Source organism: Myotis brandtii, unplaced genomic scaffold (genome assembly GCF_000412655.1).
Source record: "Myotis brandtii unplaced genomic scaffold, ASM41265v1 scaffold159, whole genome shotgun sequence".
Lineage (NCBI taxonomy): Eukaryota > Metazoa > Chordata > Mammalia > Chiroptera > Vespertilionidae > Myotis > Myotis brandtii.
In genome coordinates, this window is record NW_005355799.1 from 414,058 (window position 1) to 420,132 (window position 6,075).

General features: G+C 34.3%; 1 pseudogene; it reads left to right on the forward strand.

The window, feature by feature from the left end:
* Positions 1-4,287: 4,287 nt before the first annotated feature.
* LOC102247908 overlaps positions 4,288-6,075 on the forward strand; it is a 4,738-nt pseudogene continuing 2,950 nt past the window's right edge.

Sequence of the window (6,075 nt, forward strand, 5' to 3'; positions counted from 1 at the left end):
TTATATATATATAGATAGTATTGTCTTTCCTTGAAATTATATATAAATTACATATAAATTGTGTCATACAATATGTTTGATTTTTTGCCTAGTTTCTGTCACTTAGAATGATGTTTTTGAGATCCATCCATGCTATTGTGCTTATCAGTGGTCCATTCCTTTTCATGCTGTGTTGTATTCCATTTGAATAGAGGTTGCATTGGCTCTACAGATCAATTTTGAGATAATTACAACTTAACAATATTTAGACTTCAAATTCATGAATATAATTTATCTCTCTATTTGTTTAGGTCTTTTTTTCTCTCAGCAATGTTTGTTGGACTTTATTGTAGAGATCTTGATGCCATTTGTTAAATTTTCTTATATATTTTTGTGATACTATTATTCAAGTGAATTAATTTTTTATTTTAATTTGATGTTTACTATTATATTTACATACAACAGGTTTTTACATATTTATTTTGTATCATGTGACTTTGCTTGACTCACTTTTTAGTTCTAATATCATTTTTTATAGTTTCTTTAAAATATTTTCTGTACAAGATTGCATTATTTGGGAATAAGGCAGATTTTACTTCCAATTTTTATTCTTTTAATTTATTTTTATTGCATTATATGCTAGCTAGATAGTTTAGCATAATGTTGAACAGGAATGGTGAAAGAAGAAACCCTAAACTTCTTTTCCATCTTAGGGGGAAAGTATTCAGTCTTTCACAATTAAGTATGATGTTAGCTTTAGCATTTTGTAGGTGCCCTGTCTGAGATTAAGTTTTTTGAGAGTTTTTATCTTGAATATAAATTATATTTTGTCAAATGCTCTAAACTTATTGGTATGATTACATGCTTTATTACTTTATTCTCTAAAAATGGCACATTATATTTATGCTTACTTTCGATGCTCTACGCTTTATTATGATTCAATGATTTCTGTGATTGTTTCTATAAAAAGTTTATTATCACTTCCAGAACATGATTGGAATTGATTATCTTTTTATGGAAATCTACTTTTCCCAAATTCATTAAATAATCAAGGAATCATCAGTGAAGACATTTACCAACCCTGATTGTTTTATTTTTATAACAAATTGTACATTTATATGTGTGAGTGTAAAATATGTTTATACATAATATTAAATTATATCTATTGCTTTTCTACAGTAAATATCACAATTTTTTCTTCCAATCCTAGCAATAACATGCAAGGGGGAAAATGTGGTTTAATATATAGTATGAATTTCAGTAATATTTTTATCCATTTGCTGGCACTTTTAATGGGCACAGCAATGTTACTAAATCCCAGAATCTCCTCTTTAATTATAAACTTGTCATAAGGACTTTTTCCTATGTATGTAAACACAAAAACAAAATTTAACAAGATAACAATTGAGAGCGGGGGGTGGGAAAACAGTTGTATTCTTTATTACCATAAGCATTCCATTAAGGAATATAAGTATTTAAATAAGTATGTAAATAAAACACTTGCACTAAAAATAAATAAAAAATAAAAATGGCACATTATATTAATTGAATTTTTGATATTAACCTTATCTTGTATTCTTGTATTATACTTGGTTAGAGTACGTTATTTTTATATATTGTTGACTTTATTTGTGAATCTTTTGATGAATGTTGGTTTGTAGTTTCCTTTTCTTGTGCACTAAATTTCTGGCTTTGGTGTCAGAGTAATACTGGCCTTTGATTGGGTATTAATTTTTTATTTAATTTTTTAAATTAACCATAATAAAAAAAATGAGCCATGGTAAGAAAAGGTACTTTTAAGTAAACAGGTTAACTAAATAAGGTTTGATTAATTAAAAAAAATGGGATGACTACTTAGAATGGGATATTATAAAAACAAAGCAATTAAATTAAAAGAAAACGGACTGGAAAATAACAATATGGACCAATAAATGGAGATACATGGAATTAAAACACTCTAAGGTTTTGCTTCCTGGTTGCCAGCATTTTCTCAGCAGGCCCTTGCAGTGCAAAGTAATTCTCTAGCATCTGCATGAACAGCCTCTACAGTGTCCTGCCTGCCCAACAGTATTCAGTGGCCATCAGCTTCTGCAGTCACCCTAATTTGGATGGCTTATTAGTTTCCTAGAGTTGCCATAACAAAATATCACAAATTAGTAAAAGAAATTTCACAGTTCTGGAGGCTAGAAGTCAGCAGCCCATATTCCCTCTGAAATCTACAGGGTCAACTCTTTCCTTGACTTTTCTAGCTTCTCATGTTATCTGGCAATTTATTGCATTCTTTTGCCTTTAATGCATCACTCCAATCTCTGTCTTCATTGTCACATGGCCATCTTCTTCATGTATGTCTCTGTTCTTCATATGCCATTCTTCTTTTTCTGTCTCTCCCCTGTTCTTATAAGGACCCCAATCTTATTAAATTAAAGGCCCACCCTTCTCATTGTGGCCTCATTAACTAATTATATCTGCAATTTATATCTACTATTTCCAAGTAAGTTCATATTCACAGGATTTGGGTGTTAGGTCATCAATATATCCTTTTGGAAAACACAATTTAGTTCATAACAGGTGGTGCTTTCAGTGAAACACTCCCCAAAATGACTTTCTCTGGTACCCTCAAGGGCAGAATTCTGACAAATTTCAGAAGATCAATTTGTAGTAAATTTCATCAGTGTGGCACCACACTGACTTCTCTGCCTTTTGCTGAGAATCAGGTCCTCTCCAACGGAGTCTAAGTATGGATACAAAGTAGAGTCTCTTCTTTTGACACTCTCTCTTATCCTTAAGTATAGTAGCTAATATGTATTAAAATATATTTTATGTGATATGATTATAGGACATCTGACATGAAAAATTACATTTGCTATTCCTATATTCTTTGAAGTTCTATTTACTTTCTACTAGCCAATCTCTTGTAATTCTAATTTCCTGTTAACTATTGTTTACATTAAGCTCTTCCTGTTCAAATTACAGTTTTCTCTTCTCCTATTGTAAAGAAACTTATATAAAACTAAAGTAACATAAATGAAAATATTACTTCTAAATAATAAAAGTGGAAATGGGAATGCAGAAATATCTTTAGCACGTTAAACAAAGGCAGCAGAACACAAGAAAGGAAACAAATACACAGTTTTATATACTGAGGTGTTTAAGATGGCAGAAATAAAATCAAGAAAGTCAGTAATGGCAATAGATGTAAATATTAAAATCACCTAAAAAAAGACAAAAATTATATTAGAATAAAAAATAGAATAATCAAACCAACACAAACCAGGTATTTACTTTCTATAGGATACATCTCAATTAAAAATAATTTCAAAATATAGGATAAGAAAATATAACTCAGGAAAAAGTATCTAAACAAAAGATAGTGTAGTAAATTTAATCATTCTATTACCAAGATAAAATAATAATTACATTATATGTATGAAACAATATAACATCAAGCATATACATTCCAATCCTATAATGAAAAGAAGAAACTGACAAGTCCATAAATACAGTAGCACTCCTCTCCTCTCACCAACTGACACATCAAGTAAGACAGAAGTTGTTAAACATGTATTTTATTAAAATATAATATATACCTGGAAAGCTTTAATTTTCATAAGTGAGCATCTCAATAAATTCTTACAAATTGAACACATTTTTATAAACACTATCTGAACCAAGTTGTTGAATACTGTGAACACATCTGAAGGGGATTTCTTGTATGACTAACTGCCCCACGAAGATGACCACTACCCTGATCTTTACGAGCATAGACAATTTTATATAAGAGTATATGCAAGTGAAGGGATTAAGCCAAAAGAACAAACAAAACAACAACAAAAAATAACTCATAGACAGCAGCATGTGATTACCAGAAGGGTTAAGGGGTGTGGGGAGGTAGAAGACGCTATAGGGTGAATAAATTGTGATGGAAGGACACTTGACTTTGCGTGGAGAACATACAATACAATATACAGATAGTATCTATAATAATAAAAGCATAATATGCTAATTATATCAGACATCCTTCTGGATGTCCTTCCTTCCAGACAAAGCCATGGCAGACAGGGGCCAAGGCCCTTGCATGAATTTCGTGCATCAGGCCGCTAGTATTAAAGAATTGTACACCTGAAACCTATATAATTTTATTAATAGATGTCTCCCTAATAAATTCAATAAAAAATAGACTATATGTAGGCTTACTTCCTCACTATCCTGTCTGGCTGCCCACTGCCCATTACTCCTTGACTGTGACCTCAACCTCAGGCAGTTGCCTTCCCAGGTGTTCACTGTGGTGTAAAGGCAGGAGCTCTCCAGATGTCTTCTAGCAATGACTATATTTTTATCCCAGTGTCACAAAAAATACCAATGGCATCCCTGAGGGACCACCAACAACCTGAAGATGTTTACTAAAACAGCTGTTAAGTTTTCATAACATCTGCTATGGAGTGAAAGTGAAAAGTGACTTTCTAGTTGTTCAAAAAATAACTGATAAAGAAATACTAATGAATATCAGTGGGATTATGAGACCTGACTTCAACACCACTCTGGGACCCACAGGTGAAGGCAAATCTTTGTTGTTGGATGTCTTAGCTGTAAGAAAAGATCCACAGGGATTATCTGGAGATGTTGAGATAAATGAAGCACCATACCTTGACTTGCCATTTTCAAATGTAATTCAGGTTATGTGGTACAAGATGATGTTGTGATGGGAACTCTAACAGTAAGAGAAAATTTATAGTTCTCAGCAGTTCTTCAGCTTCTAACAACAATGATGAATCATGATGAACATGAATGGATAAACATGGTCATTCCACACTTCGGTCTGGCCAAAGTGTCAGATACCATGGTTGGAACTCAGATACCATGGTGTGTTTGAAGGAGAAAGAGAATGGGCTAATATTTGAATGGACCTTATTACCAGTCCATCTATCTTAATCCTGAAGGAACCCCCAACTGTCTTAGACTCAAGCTCATGAAATGCTATCCTTTGGCCTGTGGAGAGGGTACCTAAACAAGGGCAAACCATCATCTTTTCCACTTATCCACCTTTCTTTTCTCTCTTCAAGTTGTTTGACAGACTCACTTCATTGGCCTCAGGAAAACTAATGTTTCATTGGCCTGCTCAGGAGGCATTGGGTACTTTGCATCAGCTGGTTGTCATTGTAAGCCCTATAATAACCCTTCTTCCTGGATATCATTAATGGAGACTCTTCTGCTGTGGTATTAAGCAGAGAGGACGAAGATGGTAAGACCAAGAAGAGCCTTCCAAGAAAGATACACCACTCATAGAAAAATTAGCTGAGTTTTATTTCAACTCTTCCTTCTTCAGAGAAAGAGAGATTGAGTTAGATTAATTCTCAAGGGTTCAAAAAAGAAGATGAGTGTAGTCATCAAGGAGATCACCTATGCCACTTTCTTCTGTCATCAACTCATGGATTTTCAAGAGTTTGTTAAAAAACATACTGTGTAAGCCCCAGGCCTCTGTAGCTCAGATAATTGTAATAATATTCCTAGGACTGGTTATAGGTACTGTTTTCTTTCATATAAAAGTGAACTTATGGAATCCAGAATAGACCTAGGGTACTCTTCTTCCTGACTTGCCAGTGTTTCAGCAATATATCATCCGTGGAGACCCTCATGGTTGAGAAGAAGCTCTTTATACAAGAATATATCAGTAGATACTACAGAGTTTCATCTTATTTCTTTGGAAACTGTTATCTGATTTACTACCCATGACTATTATATTTACTTGTATAACATATTTCTTGTTAGGATAGAAACCAATGAAGGCCTTCTTTATCATATATATACTAGAGGCCTGGTGTAAAAAAATTTGTGCACTGGTGGGGGAGGCTGTCCCTCAGCCCCACTTGTGCCCTATCACAGTCTGGGACCCCTCGGGAGATAATGACCTGCTGGCTTAGGCCTGCTCTCAGGTGGCAGAGGGCAGGCCCAATCCCTAGGTGCAGCCCCTGGTCGGGCTCAGAGCAGGGCCGATTGGGGAGTTGGGGTGCCGCCCCCTGTCATGCACAGAGCAGGGCAGATCGGGAAGTTGCGATGCCACCCCTAGTCACGCTCAGGGTAGGGCTGATTGGGGGGTTG